Source organism: Leptonychotes weddellii, chromosome 7 (assembly GCF_054177405.1).
Source record: "Leptonychotes weddellii isolate Sample4059 chromosome 7, ASM5417740v2, whole genome shotgun sequence".
Lineage (NCBI taxonomy): Eukaryota > Metazoa > Chordata > Mammalia > Carnivora > Phocidae > Leptonychotes > Leptonychotes weddellii.
In genome coordinates this window covers 95341930-95361600 of record NC_138375.1, presented here as the reverse complement: position 1 = coordinate 95361600, position 19671 = coordinate 95341930, and the positions used below count along the sequence as shown (strand labels likewise).

The window sequence follows — 19671 nt, the reverse complement described above, 5'->3', positions numbered from 1 at the left end:
TGTGTATTTTTCATTTTAACAGATAAAGATAAATTATTTTCCTCAAAGGAATAGCAAATGATACTTGCATGTAAGAGTGCCCATTTCCCACATTCTTATCAGCATTAGATGTCATTGCTCCTTTTAATTCTTACCAGTCTAATTATCACTGATCATTAATTTACATTTTCTTCACTATTGTTGAGGTTGAGAATATTTTCGTATGTTTATTATCCATGTGAATTTCTCTTTTCTTCATATTCATTTCCACTGCCCATTTTTCTGCTTGGTAGTATTTTTCTTTTATATTTTCTGAGAGTTACTGTGTTTTAGAAATGTTAATCCTTGGTTATATGTGTGCAAATATATCTTTACTGTTCTTCTCTCTGTGTGTGATGTCTTTTGCCACATGAAAATTGTTAATTATTATTTAATCAAATATGTCTGTCTTTTTCTTTATTGCTTCTGAGATAATCCGTTTTGTTCAGGGTGGTGTCCCAAGGTCATATAAATATTTTCCTATATTTTCTCCCCAGTTTTTAAAACCTTCAAATCTGACTGCAATTTTTAAGTTTTGTACATGATACGAAGTAGGATTCTGTCTTTATTAGTTTCTAGTTATTACAAGAACCTTTATCATGGGATTGAAATGTTATCTTGCCACATATAAGGATGCCATATGTATTTGGATCTATTTCTGGACCCTGTATTTTGATCCCTATTCATTTCTGTGCCAACACCATTCTGTTTTGAATGCAGTGGCTTTCTAGTGAGTTGTAATGTCTGGTAAGTTGTCCTTCACTGGTCTTCTCATACTTTTCATTGTTGTTTTTAGCCATTTATTTTTTTCATACTTAAATTTAAAAATTAAAGTTGGGGAATTTTATCTTAAATGTTTTGAATATAAAAGGTAATATAACAATATATGATAAGTAGAATTAAATTAATAATTTGCAGCTTGGGGAATCTCTTCACTTTGTATTTCTAATTGGAAAATATTTATTGATAAACTGAGGCCTCATTTCTTCTATGACTTTTGATTCTTTAAATGTGATTTTACTTTGTGATAACTGTACAATTACCTCAAAATGGAGAAATGGGGGTTACAGGCATGACATGTTGAAATCTATCCAAAAATTAGATTATTGCATTAAAGCTTCAGTGGTTAATGCTCTCAGTGACTGTGACCTTATAATACTTTGTATTTCTGTTTATGTGCCAAACTATAAAGTATACTCAGACTTGGATTCGTTGACGGCTATATAAATAATGTAAACAAAGAACTGTAGACAGGCATAACAAACCATGCATTTTGTGATCTTTTATGACTTCATTCATCTAAAACTTAAATAATCTTGACCTAAGAAACTGTCACACCTGAAATTTTGGGTAAAGTTGTCTAGTATTTTACATGTTTTTGGTAATTCTTAACTTTATGTTAATGTGATAATAATTGTGTTCACTAATATTCTCAGTTGCTTTTTGGAAACTTTACTTAAGTTAAAACACTAAGTTTGTGTTTTTCTAAGGGGATTTGAAATGCTGTAGCTAAACACTAAAACTGCATGTGATTAAAAATAATAGTAACATCTTACAGATAAATATATATACAAACACACATAAGGTCTGTATTTTGCTTATGAAAGCAAAGGGAGATCCCCATGTAGGTTCCACCCATGTTTACTTGATTAATTAGAAAAAACCCTTAGTTCTGTAGCCAAAAATGAAATGGTAAAATAATGTATTGTGATTATTATTGAATGAAATACTTGGACAAAATACAATTATGTTTTTAAAAAATGAGATTCCTCGTACCTTTAATGGTATTATAATTCAAATAAATGAATTTTTGTGGCACTTTTTGGCATGTGTATGAATATTAAAGATGGTAATTTAGAAAAGAGAGAGGGAATTAATTTAAATTATTCACACTGAGACCAAAAAAAGGACTTAGTTTAGAGTTAAATTTAAAATGTCTGTGTGAACTTTGAATCTTTATTAAATCATAGCCAAGTAGAATTTTTGTATTCTGTTCTAAAGAAGGTAACGAACAGTTAGCTCCCGACTTCCATCCAGCTCATAGATCCAGTACCATCCTGTAGACACTCCATGTACCTGGATTCTGGCCTCTAATATTACTTTCCACTAAAGAGCAGCCAGACTCTTTCAGGAACATAGCTAGATGCCATTATTGGGGTAGGGAACATTTTGTTGGTTTCAGAATGGATTTGTTTTTGTTTTTGTTTTTTTTTGTGCTAAAGCTCAAAGATGCTTTCAATAGTGTGTGGAGGTTGAGCTGTTAATGTCAGATGAACCAAACTGAAGGAATTTCTTCTGCAGGTCCATAGTGGAAATTTCAGTGACAGAGGAAATGGTACTTATAAGTCGTTGAACAAGTTGAGCCTACCAAAAGCTCAGAGCAGCAGATCATGTTCTGTCATAGGTAACAAATGATATAAACTGTGCGAAATAAAAGGCTTATCATGTTTCTGGTGTTGTCAAATAAGCTGTATTTTGATCCACTCAGATTCTGTTTCCTGTACTCAAGTTTTAATGAGGATCAACATTGACAGTTGATAAACATAAACTTAAGAAGATATAATTGGAGTATATTTGAAATACAATCATGGATATAAATTCTACATTGTTAATTTTAAGACCAATTTGTTTTTAAATATATGCAGGCTATTGCAGGAACTGAAAAATCATAGTAAAAAAACAGTAAGGAAGGGTATGATAAGATTAATAATGAAGGAATTTTTTTCAAAACTAATGTCCAGTAGCTAAGACTTCAGTTAGCTCTAGGGCTGCCTGATCCCAGAGACTCTGGAAAAATTTGTTTAAAATAGAATAGAGAACCCCTCTCTGTGTTTGTCAAACAAACATAAACAACCATCATAAATAAACCACATAAACAACAAACATAAACCACTACCACTATCTGTGGTCAGGGGTTGGAGTGACTGTTTATCACAAACAGTTTTTTCCTTGAAGCCAGAAAGACTGCAGTTCCTACAGTGTACCAACAGCATGTTCACAAAACCACTCTGACTAGAGGCCTTGAAGTCCTACACGGGGAGGATACAAGCACTAGAATAATCAGTAATGCTCATAGGACTGGAAGAATGAGGAGGAAAATCCCCTACATCTGCAACATTGGATAGAATACATCATCTGTGTTGATTTAGATGAATTGATGAGGGTTACGTTGAATCCCTGCACTTTACATAAAGATATTAAACAAGTGATGATATTCCTTGCTGACCGAAAAACAGTGATGTAGCTCCCAGAACATCGCAGGTATTGGGTTCAAAGCAATATTCCTGAAGCCTACGGATATCATTCCTGGACCTGATGAGGTGAGGTAAACTGGAACCCACCTTAACTAATAGATGTTCATAATCTGGATCACACTGAAATCAACCAACCTTATGTGATACTGTACTTTTAAACAATGGAAAAATCTTAAACTGGAAATTAAAACTGAATCAAGGTAAATATTTTGTGCAGATTTTCACTTTAAGATTTGCAAAGTTTGCCTCCAAATGACCAGGGCAAAATGTAATTTCACATAACATTGTAGTAATTTAATACTATGCTCTTGTTCTTGTTAAAATGTTACCCTCACTGAATATCACTTTCCTGTGTTTGGCACTGTCTTAAATTGTCTCAAAATGGAGTATCACCAGTTTCTCATCTTTATTTTGCTTTAATCTGCTAGAATATGTTAAACCTTCCACACATGGGAGGTGGAAGAAAATATTGATGCAACAGATCCAGTGTAAGTGTGAGGCTTCCATATTGCTTCAATTTTAAACAGGTCTGTTGGTAGTAGAGTGTAGTAGCATCAGAGAAGATTTATGTCTTTAGGAGTGAGATCCCAGCCTGTCCCTGGGCTGATGGCAGAAATTATCAATTAGCTGTGAGTGTGACGTAAGCGCTTGTCCTTTCCGTTGTCAGGATGTTTCACCCTTGAGAACTGTGTTGCCCATTTATTCAGGTCAAGCCGCTGGGTCAGCAGTCAACGACCCTTCCTCTCTGTGCCTTAAAGAGGACTAGCGGCTGCTTTGGGGAACCTGTTATGAGCCGGGGACCTGTACTGCCAGAGTCCTCTTACTCCCAGGTTAAGTTATGTCAAGGGATGACTTTTTAAAAGGACACATTAGGGACGCCTGGGTGGCTCAGTTGGTTAAGCGACTGCCTTCAGCTCAGGTCATGATCCCAGGGTCCTGGGATCGAGCCCCGCGTCGGGCTCCCTGCTCAGCGGGGAGCCTGCTTCTCCCTCTCCCACTCCCCCTGCTTGTGTTTCCTCTCTTGCTGTGTCTCTCTCTGTCAAATAAATAAATAAAATCTTTAAAAAAAAAATAAAAGGACACATTAAATTTGACCCCGCGTTATTAGTCCCCACGGTATTTTTGTACATCTAAATGTTGAAATGTCAGTCTCCTCGAGTTTTCTGTTGTCATTTCTGCTACCATTCAAATTCTAATGAATGAAATAGCTATTTGGAGGGGAAAAAAACCCCACCTCCATCGGTACCTTCTCCTACTATTGGATTTTTCAAAGGCCAGCTTACAATCTCTTAGAAAGGGGTAGGGCTATTGAAATGTATGAATAGAAAACTTCAAAAGTGAGCCTCTCAAAGCAGTAGAATATAAAGATATTTTAAATATAATTGCAGTCGAAAAATATATATATAATTGCAGTTGTATAGATTAAATAAGAAAAAAAAAATCAAAGCATTTCTCCTTAATGCCGTCCTGAGGTATGGAATGTGTTGGAAGAATGAGTAGAATATTCACAGGAAGGAGGGCACCTCAGCGTTCTCCAATTTAGGATAGCACATGTCCCCCAACCTTTAATTTATCTGACCAGGTCTCCACCAGATCTGTTAAGGCCCCTTCATTTTCATCTTCTTAGACACCCAGCCATGGAGCATAAGATCACATTTGTAGGGACACTGTGACTGAACAAATATTTTCCTTTACATGGTGCTTTCAGAAGAATCCTTTTATCTTCTAGAGGGCTAGGCTCCTTGGATGTCTGAACAACGAAGAATCTTAGCAAGCTATTTCTACACCAGAACCCTTGGAGCTTAACATACTTTGAAGTAGATTGCTCCCCATTGCAGGGCCACAATAAAAAGTGGGTTTTTTCATAGTCTTTGCATTGATGTTTGCAAAGCCAGATGGCTTTGTAAAATGAGCCCCAAAGCAGTAGAACTGATTAAAAGAAATGCCAGGTAGTTGAAGGCTTTCATACCCAATGTGAGCCTGGCAGAAAGAATTGTTCTCTTGGGGTCCGTTAATATTGGAGACTCTCACACCCATCTTTAGGGGTCAGCCAATGACAATTGAGACAGGTGTTGGCAGCAGGAGCCTTAAAAATGAAGGCTGAAAAACAATCTCGCTAGCCAGCCATTGGGAGACCTGCCTGAAAAAGAAAAGAAACGGGCCAGTGACGAAGCGCTTTGAGGGCTATAGGTACTTTGCGAGGTTGTGGCTGACGTGTTTCAGGTTATCCTCTCCTTTTTGGCTTGCTAGTACCGTATCCTAAATCTGCATCCACCGGAAACCCTAAACGTTCCTTTGCCTCAGGCCTCGGGGCCGCTGCCGTCCTGCTTCTCTGTAAATGACTCTGTTGAGGATGCCGGAACTCTGGCTCTTTTTTGTTGCCCCTATAGAAATCATTCTGCTCGTGTTTGTAACCCTGAGCACTGACCTTCACCTAAGAGCGCAGTCATCTATTTCAGGCTGTTGGTTGGAAGACTGATGGAATCTGGCCTTGTAGGTAGAGGCGTTCAGAGATGTAACAAATTGTTCTTTGGCTTCATAACCCACCATCCAATGATTGGGAAATGGGGTTCAGAGCAGAAGCAAGCTCGAAGATGAGCTTAAAAAACCTGTCATAAAAGAGGTAGCTGGCCCTGAGATCAGTTGTTTTTCCATCATCAGGAAACACTTTAATCCTGCATTGTATGTTATAGGGTAGAGGCTTGAAAAGCAGACCTTCCCATTCCATTTTCTCCCTGTTGCTGTCTCCTGTCATTGATTCATCAGACGTGGTGCTGATACGCGGACAGAGCAGTGATAGTGGAAGACCGGGGACCGGTGTTCCATGGAAATAGCTAATTTATGAAGAGCTGGTGTATTTTAATCTCTCTGAGCTTCTCTAGGTCCTTGTAAGGAGGGAAATAATTCAAACCTGGAGGCATTTCCAAGAACTGTTCTTATGGCAGAAACTATTCCTATTGTCCATTTCTTGAGTAAAAATGTATAACATAATATCTTAATAAGTTACAGCCAACTGGTCTTTATAGAAAATAATACTTACATCGGTCACGCAGGTGACCATTGTAAAACTAGAAAATACAACCTGGAGAAGATGAATTCAAAATTACCCCTTATCACTTAAAGAAAAGATAGTTTAAAAAGCAGAGAATGTAGCTTTCACATGTGTCTTTTGATGCATTAAATAATTTTTCCTTTAGGTATCTACAGTGTTAGAGGCTCCTAGCATTTAAGAAATGGAGTAGCATTTTATTTTACTGTGAAAATTCTCAGATCATAAAGCATTTATCATTTTTTCCTCATTATTTCCATTGTAGAAAAATAGAGAAGTATAAAGAATAAAAGTTTTCAGCTATAATCTCACCATGTAAAGATAGTCCCCGAAAGCCATTTTAGTATATTTCTCTTCAGGCTCTTTTTAAACTCCTCATTACTTGATGATGATTGATTCTTGGTGCGCATTTTCTTTCCAGTGGGGAAGTACTTTCTGGAGCTGACCAGTCATATATGAGCTGAGTACTCTCTGCTTGCCCACATTTGCTGTGCCTTTGAACAGAAAGAGCCAGGAGAGCGAAGTGGTGGACTGTTACTAATGGTCATGTATACTTGTTTCGGGTACTGAGGAATTTCCTTATTTTCAGTAATTCATTTTAGAAAACTCAAAACGCTAACATTTTTTCTGTAGCTGTTGGCAGTATTTGTTTAGGTTCAAGGAAGCTTTTCGTTTTTATGTGCAGCAAATCACTTCTCACAACACATTTTAATAGGTTCCCATAGTCGGGCGCCTGAGTGGCTCAGTCGGTTAAGTGACTGCCTTCGGCTCAGGTCATGATCCTGGAGTCCTGGGATCGAGCCCCGCATCGGGCTCCCTGCTCGGCGAGGAGCCTGCTTCTCCCTCTGACCCTCCCCCCTCTCATGTACTCTCTCTCATTCTCGCTCTCTCAAATAAATAAATAAAATCTTTAAAAAAAAAAATAGGTTCCCATAGTCAACAAAGAGATGATATATTCATTTAGGGAATAGAACAGATTTTCTTTGTGCTGCTGTAACACTTGGGGCTTTTTAAGATTTCCCCCGAAACCAGCACTGCAGCCATTCTTAGCCAAGTTGTGGTTTGTGGAGTGATTTATTGATCAAGGAGGGTTTCCCAGAGTTGCTCAGTGAACCTTTGTACACACTGTCCCCACTGGAATGCAGGCTCCCTAGAGCCAGGAGGGTTGGTTCCCTGCTATATCCTCTGTGTCTAGAACCATGCCTGGCATGTCAGAGTTGTTCCACAAAGATTTGTAGAATGTTTTTAAATCCCATATTTCCCCTACTGCTTAACGCTCCCACTGACTAACCCCTTAGTCAGCTGACTGAGCAGTTACTGAATTCCTACATTAAGTTGTTCCCCAACCTCTAACAAGAATGTGATGAACTCCTCAGGGCGCCTGGGTGGCTCAGTCAGTTAGGAATCTGACTTTGGCTGAGGTCGTGATCATGGGGTCGTGGGATTGAGCCCCATGTCGGGCTCCATGCTCAGCAGGGAGTCTGCTTGTCCCTCTATCTCTGCCTGTCCCTCTATCTCTGCCCCTCCCTCTGCTTGTGCTCTCTTTCTCTCAAATAAATATTAATAAAATCTTATTAAAAAAAAAAAAAGAATGTGATGTGCTCCAAATATGATGGTAGATGTTGGCTTGTCAGCTTAATGTATTTGTGTCTGGTGCAATGTTACTTCATTGTTTGCATTTAAGTCTTTTATGAAAACAGGTAGAAGTGATGAAATAGTTGCTGATTTATGTTTTAATGTTTTTCTAGTCCTCTGTATAAAGAAGTGCAAGGAGCACCTGGGTGGCTCACTCAGTTAAGTGACCGACTCTTGATTTCAGCTCGAGTCATGACCCCAGAGTCCTGGGATCCAGCCCCAAGTCGGGCTCTGCATTCAGTGGAGAGTCTGCTTGGAATTCTCTCTCCCCGCCGCCCCTGCTCGTGCTCTCTATCTCTCTCTAAAATAAATAAATAAAAAATTTTAAGAAGTGCAATATAAATTTAATATTATCCTAAATTCTAATTCATCCATTTGGTTTTTTCTCAAAGAGAATTTTAAGCATGGGTGATGTACATTTCCATTTACCAATCTGAATTGAGTGCCAGAAAGAGATACCTATTCAAAGGGTATTTCCCATTGTTCTGGCTTGATTTCCCTAACTCACAGATTTGTGGGGAAAGGGAACACGGGTAAATAAAATAGATAGTAGTTGATAGGGATAAAACAAGCTATTTGTAGTTATTACTGCCATGCTTTTGAATACATTTATCTGATAATTCTTCTTCTGATAGATGAGAGAAAGAAAGAAAAGAGAAAAAAAAGTAACCAGTGGGTAGGCGGCCAAAGAGCACCATCATTTTAGGTGGGTTGTTTTTGTAGGAAAAGTGTAAAGGCATGTGTGAGAATAACAAAGACCAAATTCATGGTGGTGGTTACCTCTTGGGGGAAAGATCATGGAGTGGGGGTGGGGGCTTCAACAGTGATTATTTTTGACATGTCAAGTGGAGTAGTTGGTGATAACCAGGTGGGTATTCATTATACTCTTCCCTTCCTAGATTTTTTATTAAAAACAGTAAAAGATGGAGAGTGGATGCACATAGAAGTGAGAGTTCCTCTAGTTCACTTCTATTTATTAAAAGGTTTAGCTTTCTTTACCAGCTTTTTCAGCCTCTTCCATTTCCAGTGTCTTCCAGCCACATCCTATGGCAGAAAGGCCAGGAGAGAGAGAAGGAAAGGAGAGGTGTTATGGAAGCAGAGAAACATGTTTAAGAGAAATTGACAGAATACATTTCCATATTTGAACCTGTTGAGTCACAAGAATTGAGTGGTTACAATGCCTCCGGTGCATAGTCATTTGCTCTCATTTTTCCTTTGACTCAGATACTTCTGTTTCTGCAGAAGCTTTTGGCAGTTACCTATTGGTGTAGTTCTGTCCCATGCAGACTTTGAAAACATAGGTATCCAACTGAGCCGTGTCTGACTTCTCATTGTCTTGGTCACAGTGGTAGATGATCCTTGTTATGGTGGAGGGTCCTGTGGCTTCCCCTCATTCTCACTCTGGCTTGGTGAATATTCCTGAACCACCCCCTAAAACATGCATGCCTGGAGCCTCAGTTACATGAATGATGGTTGTGGAAAATGGTGGCCCTGGAGAAATAGCTTGAGGTGTGGACACTTGAGAGAAAGGGAGCTTTGCCCCAGACTCTCCGAGGTGAGTGGATGTGACCCAGTCACCCCCTGTATTAGTGTGCTAGGGCAGCCATAACAAAGTGCCACAGACAAACTTGGTGGCTTAAACAATGGAAACTTCTTGTCTCACAGTTCCAGAGGCTAGAAGTCTGGGATGAAGGGGTCCGCAGGGTTGGTTCTTCATGAGGTCTATGAGAGAGGATCTGTTCTAGGTCTTTCTCCCAGATCCTAGTTGTTTGCTGGCACTCTGGTGGTCCCTGGCTTGTAGATGCATCAACTTGATCTCTGCCTTCATCATTACCTGGCATTTCCCCTGTGTGCATGACTCCTTCTGTGTCCAAGTCTTCCCCTTTCATAGGGACAGTCATTGGATTAGGGCCCACCCTAGTGATCATCTGCAAAGACACTATTTCCAAATAAGGTCACATTCACAGGTACTAAGGGTTAGGACTAAGTATCTTCTGAGGTGCACAGTTCAATTCGAAAAACCCCTGTTCTCATTCCCCTGCTCAAATGTGGAAGGCAGATGCAGCTGCCTGTAGGTGTTGTCCAGCTCAAGTTTATTGTAGTCTGCGCAACGTCTCCTTCCTTTTTCCTGAACTCCTCTGAATGGAAAAACACAGGGGTAAGACAAGTTACTTGTTCAGGAGAGAGCAATCGAAAGCTGCACTTGCCAGAGAACAAAGCCAGCAAGAAGTAGGAGTTGGTCCCTGCTCTTTCTTTTTCTTTCTGTCCAGGCTCTCCTGTACATCTCATTAGAATAATCTCTCGAAATCCAATCAATTCCACTTTAGATGATGGCAAATGAATACTATTTTTGCTACATTACCTGTGAAGTGGTCCTCTGTGGATAAACCTGGAAACCTCTCACTATTTATAACATTGTTTCTCTGAGAACTGTGCTCTGGTGTCTTAACTTGAAAGATGCACCTTTAGAGTATTGCCTTGTATGTTGTTGAGATGAGCTGGGGATACGGATCTGGCCAGGCCTAGAGGCCCTGATGGCTTTCTCCCTGCCATGTTAGGGTGCTTGGGGGAAGATGCAAAGGGACACCCAGAAAAAGTGTGCTCTTCCCTACTAGGAGACTGCCATCCTTGGCAGTGGTGTCTAGTGAACAAGGCTGGACCTTCAGGTGCTTCAAGGATTCCCTCGAGACAAGGCTTATGCCCAGATTGAGAACTGGCAGAGACACTGACAGAGACATCCAGCTATGTATGCAGTATCCATGATTCCATTTGGGTTCACTGATAAAAGTGTGATTTGTGTTACAGTGGTAATGTGCTCAATTAAATGACTGCCTAACCAGCCTTCTTACCTCACAGCTAGGTAGAGTTATGGTATTACATTTTGACCAGTGAGATCTAAGTAAAAGTTGCTCAAGAGATAGATAGTTTATGGAAATCCTTTTTCTTTTACTTCCTCCTTCCAATGTGGAATGCATCTGTGTTGGCTAAAGCTCCTGCAACCCATACTGGTCCCATGAGGATAAAGTTACTTACTCAGCATGGTTGAAGTGAAAGGTAGAAGTCGCTTGAGTCTGACAATCTGGTAGTCACCACTCCGACACTGGATTTCCTGCTTCTGAACCTCTTTTACATGAGAAAGCAGTAAGCTGTTTTGTTTAAGCCACATATTTGGGTTACCAGTCATAGCTACGCCTAATCTCAACTGATCCAGAGATCTTCTTCATAGGAATCTCAGTCACTGCTCTTTAGAGTACACAGTATATCAGAAAGAAAAGACTAATCCAAGGAAAATGAAAAAGGAGAATTTCTTCCCAAGACCTAAAGAAGGACTAGTCTATTGTGCCCCATGACATTTTTTCCCTAAAGCACCCTATACAGCATCCCTGTCTTGGTAGTACAACACTGTTGTGAGTATTTCATTGCTTTTTACTGTTAGAGAGTTGAATCGATAACAGAAAAGGACGTGCTGTATCAGTGATAAGAAGTGTAGCTCTCATACATTTAATACAGGTGACACCAGAGGGGAATTAGTTGGCTTTCCAAAACGGACTAATATTTAGCTTCAATCAGACCTTGACTCTCCTTGGGTCGGTGGTGTGTGTAGTTGATAGCGAATGAAAAGAACAAAATGAAAGGATGTGGACAGATTGGGAGTGTATCAGTGAGGGGTGTGTGAGCAATATTTAGAAAGTTTGACTCCCGATCTTTTCAGCGTCTGATTGTCCGGTACAAGGCAGTGAATTGGGAGGAAGCCAGGATGGGTGAGGCTGCTTTGGGACTGCACAGAGGCGGCCTGAGAGGAGGGATAATGGGCATTTACCCAACTGCTGGAGCAGAACTAAGGTTCAGTACCTGGTGGTGGGGGCGAGACACTGTGCAGCTGTGTGGGATAAATCAAGGTTTTGCCATAGCTGCCCTCCTCTTCCTTGAATTCTTCATGTTTCTCTGCAGCTCTGGATTCACAGCTAGCCCCTAGAGATGAAGATTTTCATGGAGGTCCAGATTTAGGGGAAACATAGCTGCTCAGAACTTACTTTACCTCTAACAAGGCCAAATCATTTTCTGAATGTCTCCAAGTCACAGTGAGACCCTAAAAAGTATCTACTGCCTGGGGTACTTATAAGACAATTAATGGTCTCCTTTTATACTTAAAGTATATAAAATACCACATTTTCTCGCTGAGCATGTTTTCCCTTATTTTTATCAGGTTTCATGCATTTACCAGAGTGTTTAAAAGTTCACTCCTAACCTCATTTCCTTATTACCCTATTTTCCCCTCAAGCTGTTGATTTTATCAGTTGTGTTTACCTTTCTGGCACTTATCAGGATCCTAATTCTTTATGGTAGGAGAGGAATTTCTGCCCTGGTTTTGGATAAATGTATTCTTTCCTTGATAGGTTGATTAATTGATTGATTGATTGATTGGAAGAGTGGGGAGTGCTGAGGTTGGTAAAAGGAGCCTAGCTAACTCTGATTCACAGTTTTCTTAACGCATTTCTGATGAAGTTACTCTAGTTAGCAGTTGAACATAAAAACAGATTGGGCATGACATTATGTTGGTTTTCATTTATTAATTTCTAGTTGTTAATCTGCAGCAATCTAGAAACTTTAAAAATTATTTGTATTTCATTGATCCATACTATTTATCGCTGGCCTCCATCACCGAAAATATTCAGATTCTATTGAAGGCAGTGTTGCTGCAAGGAAGGGATGTATATATTAAGATACTATAAAAAAGGGGGCACCATTCAGTTTCTCAAATGCGGGACTCAGTTTCCCACTGAAATTCCAACCAGTATGGGAATACTGACACCTGATGATGTATTGCCACTTTTTTAAAAGATTTATTTATTTGAGAGAAAGAGAGAGAGCAAGCATGCTCATGCTCGCAAGCTAAGGGGAGCAGCAGAAGGAGAGGGAGAGAGAGAATCTTAAACAGACTCTGCACTGAGCATGGAGCCCCATGTGGGGCTCAATCACAGGACTGTGTGATATCATGACCTGAGCCAAGATCAAGAGTTCGATGTCTTAACTGACTGAGCCACCCAGGTGCCCCTCTCCACTTTTTAAAGTACAGTTGACCCTTAAACAATGCAGGGTATTTAAGGGTGCTGACTCCCTATGCAGTCACAAATCTGAGTATAAATTTTGATTTCCCCCCCAAATTGAACTACTAACAGCCTACTGTTGATGAGAAGCCTTACCCATAATATATACAGTGGATTAACACATATTGGGGGGCGCCTGGGTGGCTCAGTTGGTTGAGCGACTGCCTTCGGCTCAGGTCATGATCCTGGAGTCCTGGGATCGAGTCCCGCATCGGGCTCCCTGCTCAGCAGGGAGTCTGCTTCTCCCTCTGACCCTCATGATCTCTCTATCTCATTCTCTCTCTCAAATAAATAAATAAAATCTTAAAAAAAATACTTTTAACACATATTTGGTATATTTATTATATACTATATTCTTATAATAAAGTAAGCTAGGGAAAAGAAGTTGTTAATAAGAAAATCATAAGGTAGAGAAAATACATTTTACAGCACGGTACTATATTTATATATAAAAAAAATCCACATATAAGCAGAACCATAGGGTTCAAACCTGTGTTATTCAAGGGTGAACTGTGCATGGAAGGAACCGTGAAGTCATGTTATCTTCAGGAAAGTATGGAAATGTTATAAAAACAGGTGAGTATCCAGCATTCTTTTTTTCAGGGTGGTGGTGAAATGGATGCTATCTTCAAAAGATAACCTAGCTGGTAAGAAATATCAAATATGGGCTCTGTTCCATTACCTGTCTCTTCTGAGTTGCTGTACATAAAATCTTAACCAAGAGGGCTTTTTAATAGTTAAGCCTGTCAGACTTCAGCTGGAGTTATTTGAGAGGGTTCTAGAGATGAGTAGCTGAGCAATGTTGATCAGGAAAAGCTCTTCCACCTTTCCTAGGAAAGGTGACAAAACCTCATCAGTTTTAGATGAGATTGGCTTTTTCTCTGGAATTCCTGGGCTTGGAGAGAGGAGGCCAAGCCTAGAAATGAATGTCTGATGTTAACCTCTAGTTTGCTTACTCAAACAACAATTTCATAAGATGCCCTTTCCATGGAAGACTTTGGTTTTATTATTTTATTTTAGCTGGAGAGTTTGCTTTCAGAAGTGGAGGTGATAGAGAACTCTAGGCCACCCTTGTAGGTTGTGTATTTTAGGAATTAACATAGTTTGCTTTCTTCTGAAAATAAAAAGGAAAAAGTGGAGAAAAAAAAGGAGATGAAATAAACCTGTGTTAAGATTGTGCTTGCACTTTGATTTAAATTCGCTGCATGACTGGTTCTTGTTAAGACCAGAAATGACAAAACCTTGATGTGAGGGCCACATTATAAACTGAATAGGTGATGAAGGTTTTCTCCATATTGGTTAGTAATTAGCTGTGCATGGGTTGTGGGTCGATGATTAGTTGTGTTCCTCAGAGCATGTCTGCAATCTTTAATATCTACTTAAGCTATGTAAATAATTTGGAATTTTTATTATGATTTTTCTATTAATCTTTAGTAGAGTGAAATTTGGTATTTTTCTCTATGACATACCATGAAATTTAGCAATTAAGTCCTTTCATTTATTCAAAGTCTGCACTTGGCTAAAATAAATTTCAACAAAATGCTGTGTTGGGGTTTTCAAAATATTACCTAGTGGTTCTTTCGCAACCTGTAAACATAACTCTTCATTAATATTTCTAATTGGATAGATGTATCCTTTAATTCTCATCTATAGAGGAGTCATATTTTGAAGCCCATAGACACCGGGAAGCCAGAGATTCTTTGGCTTTGCAAAGCTTAATGTAGCTTTTGCTTATCTCAAATTTATTATCATTTATTACTACATTTAACCTTCCGTAGATTGTGCCCATATCTCTAAATGGAGTGGACTCGTATTTCTGATAATTCTCTCCACCTGCATTGTACTTATGTGTTCCTCTAATGTAGAAAAATTTCTGATAAAAATATTTCAGTGATGATGAAGTAGTTTTTAATTTGACTCTTTAAAAATGAGATCATGAGATTTTGAATTGTGTATACCTTTATTTGAGCAAAATTTTCCCAGCCAAACCTATTAGTTGTTCCTAATTCCTTTATTGATCCAGCTAGTTTCAATTTTTTGGTCCCCACTCTTTCTTTCCTGGTTGCATGTTGCTTATTAATTAAAAGGAATAATGCACCTCCTCTAAACTATACTTATTTTCTAACTAAGTGTTTTCATCCTGGAAACCCTGGCAGGTTTCTGGAATCCCTGACATTGTGTAGGAACCTGTGTGTGTTTCCTATAGTTTTCGTAGGATTCTCCCATACCTCCTTGGCTGCCACAAGTTAAAGACTATGTTTTTCCCTCATATGGACAGTTTCTGTCTAACTAAATTATAAGCTTCTTGTGGTGAGGTGCTTTGCGTCACACTTGCTCTGTGTGGACTATGCAGCAGCAGAATGGCAGCATGTGGGAGACTGCTCATTGATTTCAGCCCTTCCCAAACTAATGTACAGTTGACCTTTGAACAATGCAGAAGTTAGGGGCACCAAACCCCGGGCAGTCACAAATCCACATAGAACCTCTGACACCCCAAGAACTAACTGCTCATAGTCTACCATAGACCAGAAGCCTTACCCATAACATAAATAATAGATTAACATATATTTTGTATGTTATATTTATTCTGTATTCTTAAAGTGAACTAGAGAAAAAAATGTTAAGAAAATCATAAGGAAAATACATTTACAGTACCGTACTGTATTTATCCAGAAAAATCTGTGTATAAGTGACCCCATGAAGTTCAAACCTGTGATGTTCAAGGGTCAACTATAGTTTGAGACATGGCATTTAGATGTGTAAACTTCCTTAAAACTTAAAGGATGTATAAACTTCCTTAAAAAAATGTTTTCACAGCTACAATGTTATGTAAATATATTTATTTTAATGATACTTTATTATATATGAAGAAAAAAGCCAAATATAGACTCATGTTCACTTTTACCACTGCAACTATAACTAAAACTAATACAACAAAACTGCCAAGAGTAACATTTATAATAATAATATTGATTTAATATTATGTATTTTTTAAAAGACTTTTATTTATTTGAGAGAGAGAGAGAGCACGAGCAGTGGGGAGGGGCAGAGGGAGAGGGAGAAGCAGACTCCCTGCTGAGCAGGGAGCCCGACGCGGGACTCGATCCCAGGACCCTGAGATCATGACCTGAGCCAAAGGCAGACGCTTAACTAACTGAGCCACACAGGTGCCCCTAATATTACTTATTAATGATGATATTTGGCTAAAACAAAATCATTCTTAGGATAAATATGCTGTTGGCTGGTATGACACCTGCTTACTTCATTTGTTTGTTTTTTGAGTTGGCATATTTATCAAATACAATGTATAGCTAGTTCTGCTGTGACTTTTCTGACAGAAAGCCTTTAATGATGGTTCCTTAGTGCTCTATGATATCATTTGGGCTCACCTTATTTGTGTATTTAATCCTCTGTTTTTTTCTCATTAGCTCGGGAAAATTGAAATAGTAATAGAGGACCAACTTGATCATTACCACAAATGGAAACATGGCACTGAAATCATGGAGCAGTCTGAATTTAAAGGATAGTCATTACAGAGTTCATATTTTTTTTTAAAGATTTTTATTTATTTATTTGACAGAGAGGGAGAGAGGGCAGAAGTAGGCAGAGCGGCAGGCAGAGGGAGAGGGAGAAGCAGGCTTCCCGCTGAGCAGGGAGCCCGATGTGGGGCTCGATCCCAGGACTCTGGGATCATGACCTGAGCCGAAGGCAGACATTTAACCGACTGAGCCACCTGGGCACCCCCCAGCGTTCATATTTTTTAAGACTCTCGATGAAATGTCAACAAAAATTTTTATAATGTATTAAGCACTCATCTCCCTAAGAATCATTTTTAGAGTCCAGTTTGAGGAGGGGCGTATACAAAGGGCCAAAATTGGTGCAAATTACTTTTAGTGTGTTCATGGATGTGACTTGGTTTATAAATAGGTTGACTTAATATTAATACTTGAAATAGGTGAGCCTGGGTTCAATTAATTCTTGCCTTCATGTTTTTTAGTGAAATAAGTATTTGCACCTAAGCTTTGTGGTTTTGTCTTTTGTTTGTTTTTGTATTTAGCTTTGGTTGTCTCTTATACAAAACCCCGCCTTGCTTTTAGCCGTCTTACCTACTGCAAGTAAATGAACCTGGCAACAAAGGAATGATCCAAGGGCAGGGGTGGGGACGAATATCAGCCAACCACGTGTTAATGAGTTAAAAGGGTGAGACGTAGTGCCCTTTAGTTAGTGATTCCATATTTTCTCTGAAGAGGTTTTCCCCAAACCTCTGTATTTGAAAGTAGTAGCTACTATAGTTAAAATCATAGGCTTTTTTTTTTTTTTTTTTAGTTGGTGATGTTCTCTTCCAGCCCAGTTCTCATACTTTGTAGCTATGTTACTTTGCCTCTGTTACAATGAGGATGATGGAATCGAGACCATTATGAGGATTCAGTGAGATAATGCATCAAAAATGCTCTGCACAGAGCTTGAAACATGCTAGGCACCAATAAATTTTTGCCAACTCCTAGTGATACTGGTAGTGCTGTAAGAAAGGGCTTCAGAGTAGCTGATTTTTTATTCATTTTACACTCAGAGGAGACAAAGGACTGAGAAGAGGCTTCCTCATTTCTCAATTTAGTCATTCGATTTTGATACAATGCAGTGCGATGTTTTCCCATAGAAGGTGATGTACTTATATTATTATTAGCTCTTTTGTAAAAGGAGGTAGCATCTTCGAAGGTGCCTACAGAAGCCAACTATATTGTAACCTTGCAAACCTCTTTGCTACCCACTGAATCTGCTGTTGTGCCCTTTTTGCTACCTCTTAACCCTCAATCCCTTTAAATTCTCGAAGCCATCTTTCCAGTTCTGTGCTTTCTTCCCTCTCTGTCTCGGGGGACCCCATGGTGAGCTTGGCCAACTCAGGACGCAGTGTGGTGCTCAATGCTCATGTGGCTGTTGCCACATTTGCTGCAAGTTGTTCAGAGCTTTGTGGTCCTTCATTGCCAGGTGCTCCTCTATAGACATTTTTCTCTCAGTCCTTACTTCTGAGGCTAGGTTGTCTTGTCTTCATTTAACTGATACGAAAACCAAAGCACTGCAAGGTTATTTGATTTGTCCAGGGTCTCACAGCTCTTAATTGATAGAGAATTCACACTCAGGTCTTCATCACTGCCTAGACTCCTCCCTTTATTTCTGAATGTTCTGTTATTCCCATCTTAAAAGAAGAACATGTTAATTTGGTGGCCATGCATTTGGGATGAAGTCTATCAATAAGAACTTATTTTTAACAGCCTGAATTTAAATCCTATTATTTTGTAACATCCTTTGTATCTTTTTATTCCACAAAAATTTGAGCACCTACTATGTGTCAGGCACTGTGCATTTGGGTGTGAAGGCATTTGGTGGGGGGTGGGGGGTGGGCAGGGAATAGGGCTCACATGGCACTTTTCCAAGTTTCCTAACGCTCATTCAATTTAGGATAACAAATAGTTCCCACTAGATGGGATTGGAGGCCTCTATGCACTTCCATATCTGCTCCTTCCTTTCTTAGACTGCTCGATTGTCTTTTCATCTCGGAATCTCTAGTACCTAGGAGGATCTGGCATCTAGTAGGCAAAGTAAATGTCTAAATGGGTTTGTAATTGATTTTAGTACATAGTAGGTTACAATTTTCTTCCCATTTTGCTAACCAGTTACTCCCTCCTGCCATTACTAAATAATTCTTTCCCCACTGATTTGTTTTGTCTCATATTTAATATACATCTATTGTCTCTTCTCTTTCTATTATCCATATTTTCTTTAACTCGGACTATACTGTATTTAATAACTGTAGACCTATATCTCCATATTTGCTCTTCTTTTTCAGACTTCTAAGTGATAAGTTCATCAATTCATTTTTTTTCTAGATAAATGTTAGAATCGTATTTGGGGTTCACCTACCATGCCACAGTATCCTAAGTGGAATATTAAAAGTGTATATTTCATTTAGAAGAAAGTGTCATCTTAAGCTATGTTTTAACCTTTTAGGAACATTTATTAATTTAATGACCCTGGTATTTCTCTTTTTAAAATGGTTTTTTGTTTGTTTTGTTTTGTTTTGTTTTTTATAGATCACACATGTTTCTTCTTAAGATATCTTGGAGGATTTATTTATCTAAAAGTTTATTTTAAATCCACTATAGTTAACATACAGTGTTATATTATTTCAGGTGTACATTATAGTGATGCAGCAATTCCATACACCACCCAGCACTCATCAACATAAGTGCACTCTTAATCCCCTTTACCTATTTCGCCCATCTTCCCCCTGGTAATGATTCATTTTGGGGTATTTTTATTTATTTTTATGTGAGTAGGGTTTGTTAATAAGTCATATTTTCTATTTTTTCACTGGTAGCAGAACTATTGGGCTTGGATCTATCCAGGCTACTTTTTTTTTTTTTTTTTTTTAAAGATTTTATTTATTTATTTGAGAGAGAGAGAATGAAAGAGAGAGAACACCTGAGAGGGGATAGGGTCTGAGGACGAAGCAGACTCCCTGCCGAGCAGGAAGCCCGATGCGGGACTCGATCCAGGGACTCCAGGATCATGACCTGAGCCGAAGGCAGTCGCTTAACCAACTGAGCCA

General features: G+C 39.0%; 1 protein-coding gene and 1 long non-coding RNA gene across 10 annotated transcripts in view; both read left to right on the top strand.

Moving 5' to 3' along the window:
- Positions 1-19671, top strand: part of MAST4 (microtubule associated serine/threonine kinase family member 4) — a 519579-nt gene that overhangs the window by 278365 nt on the left and 221543 nt on the right. The window lies entirely within an intron of this gene.
- LOC145722448 (uncharacterized) lies at positions 9-8255 on the top strand. The gene is made up of 2 exons (XR_014146748.1): positions 9-7036; positions 7248-8255. It is a non-coding gene; the product is annotated as an uncharacterized LOC145722448 (long non-coding RNA).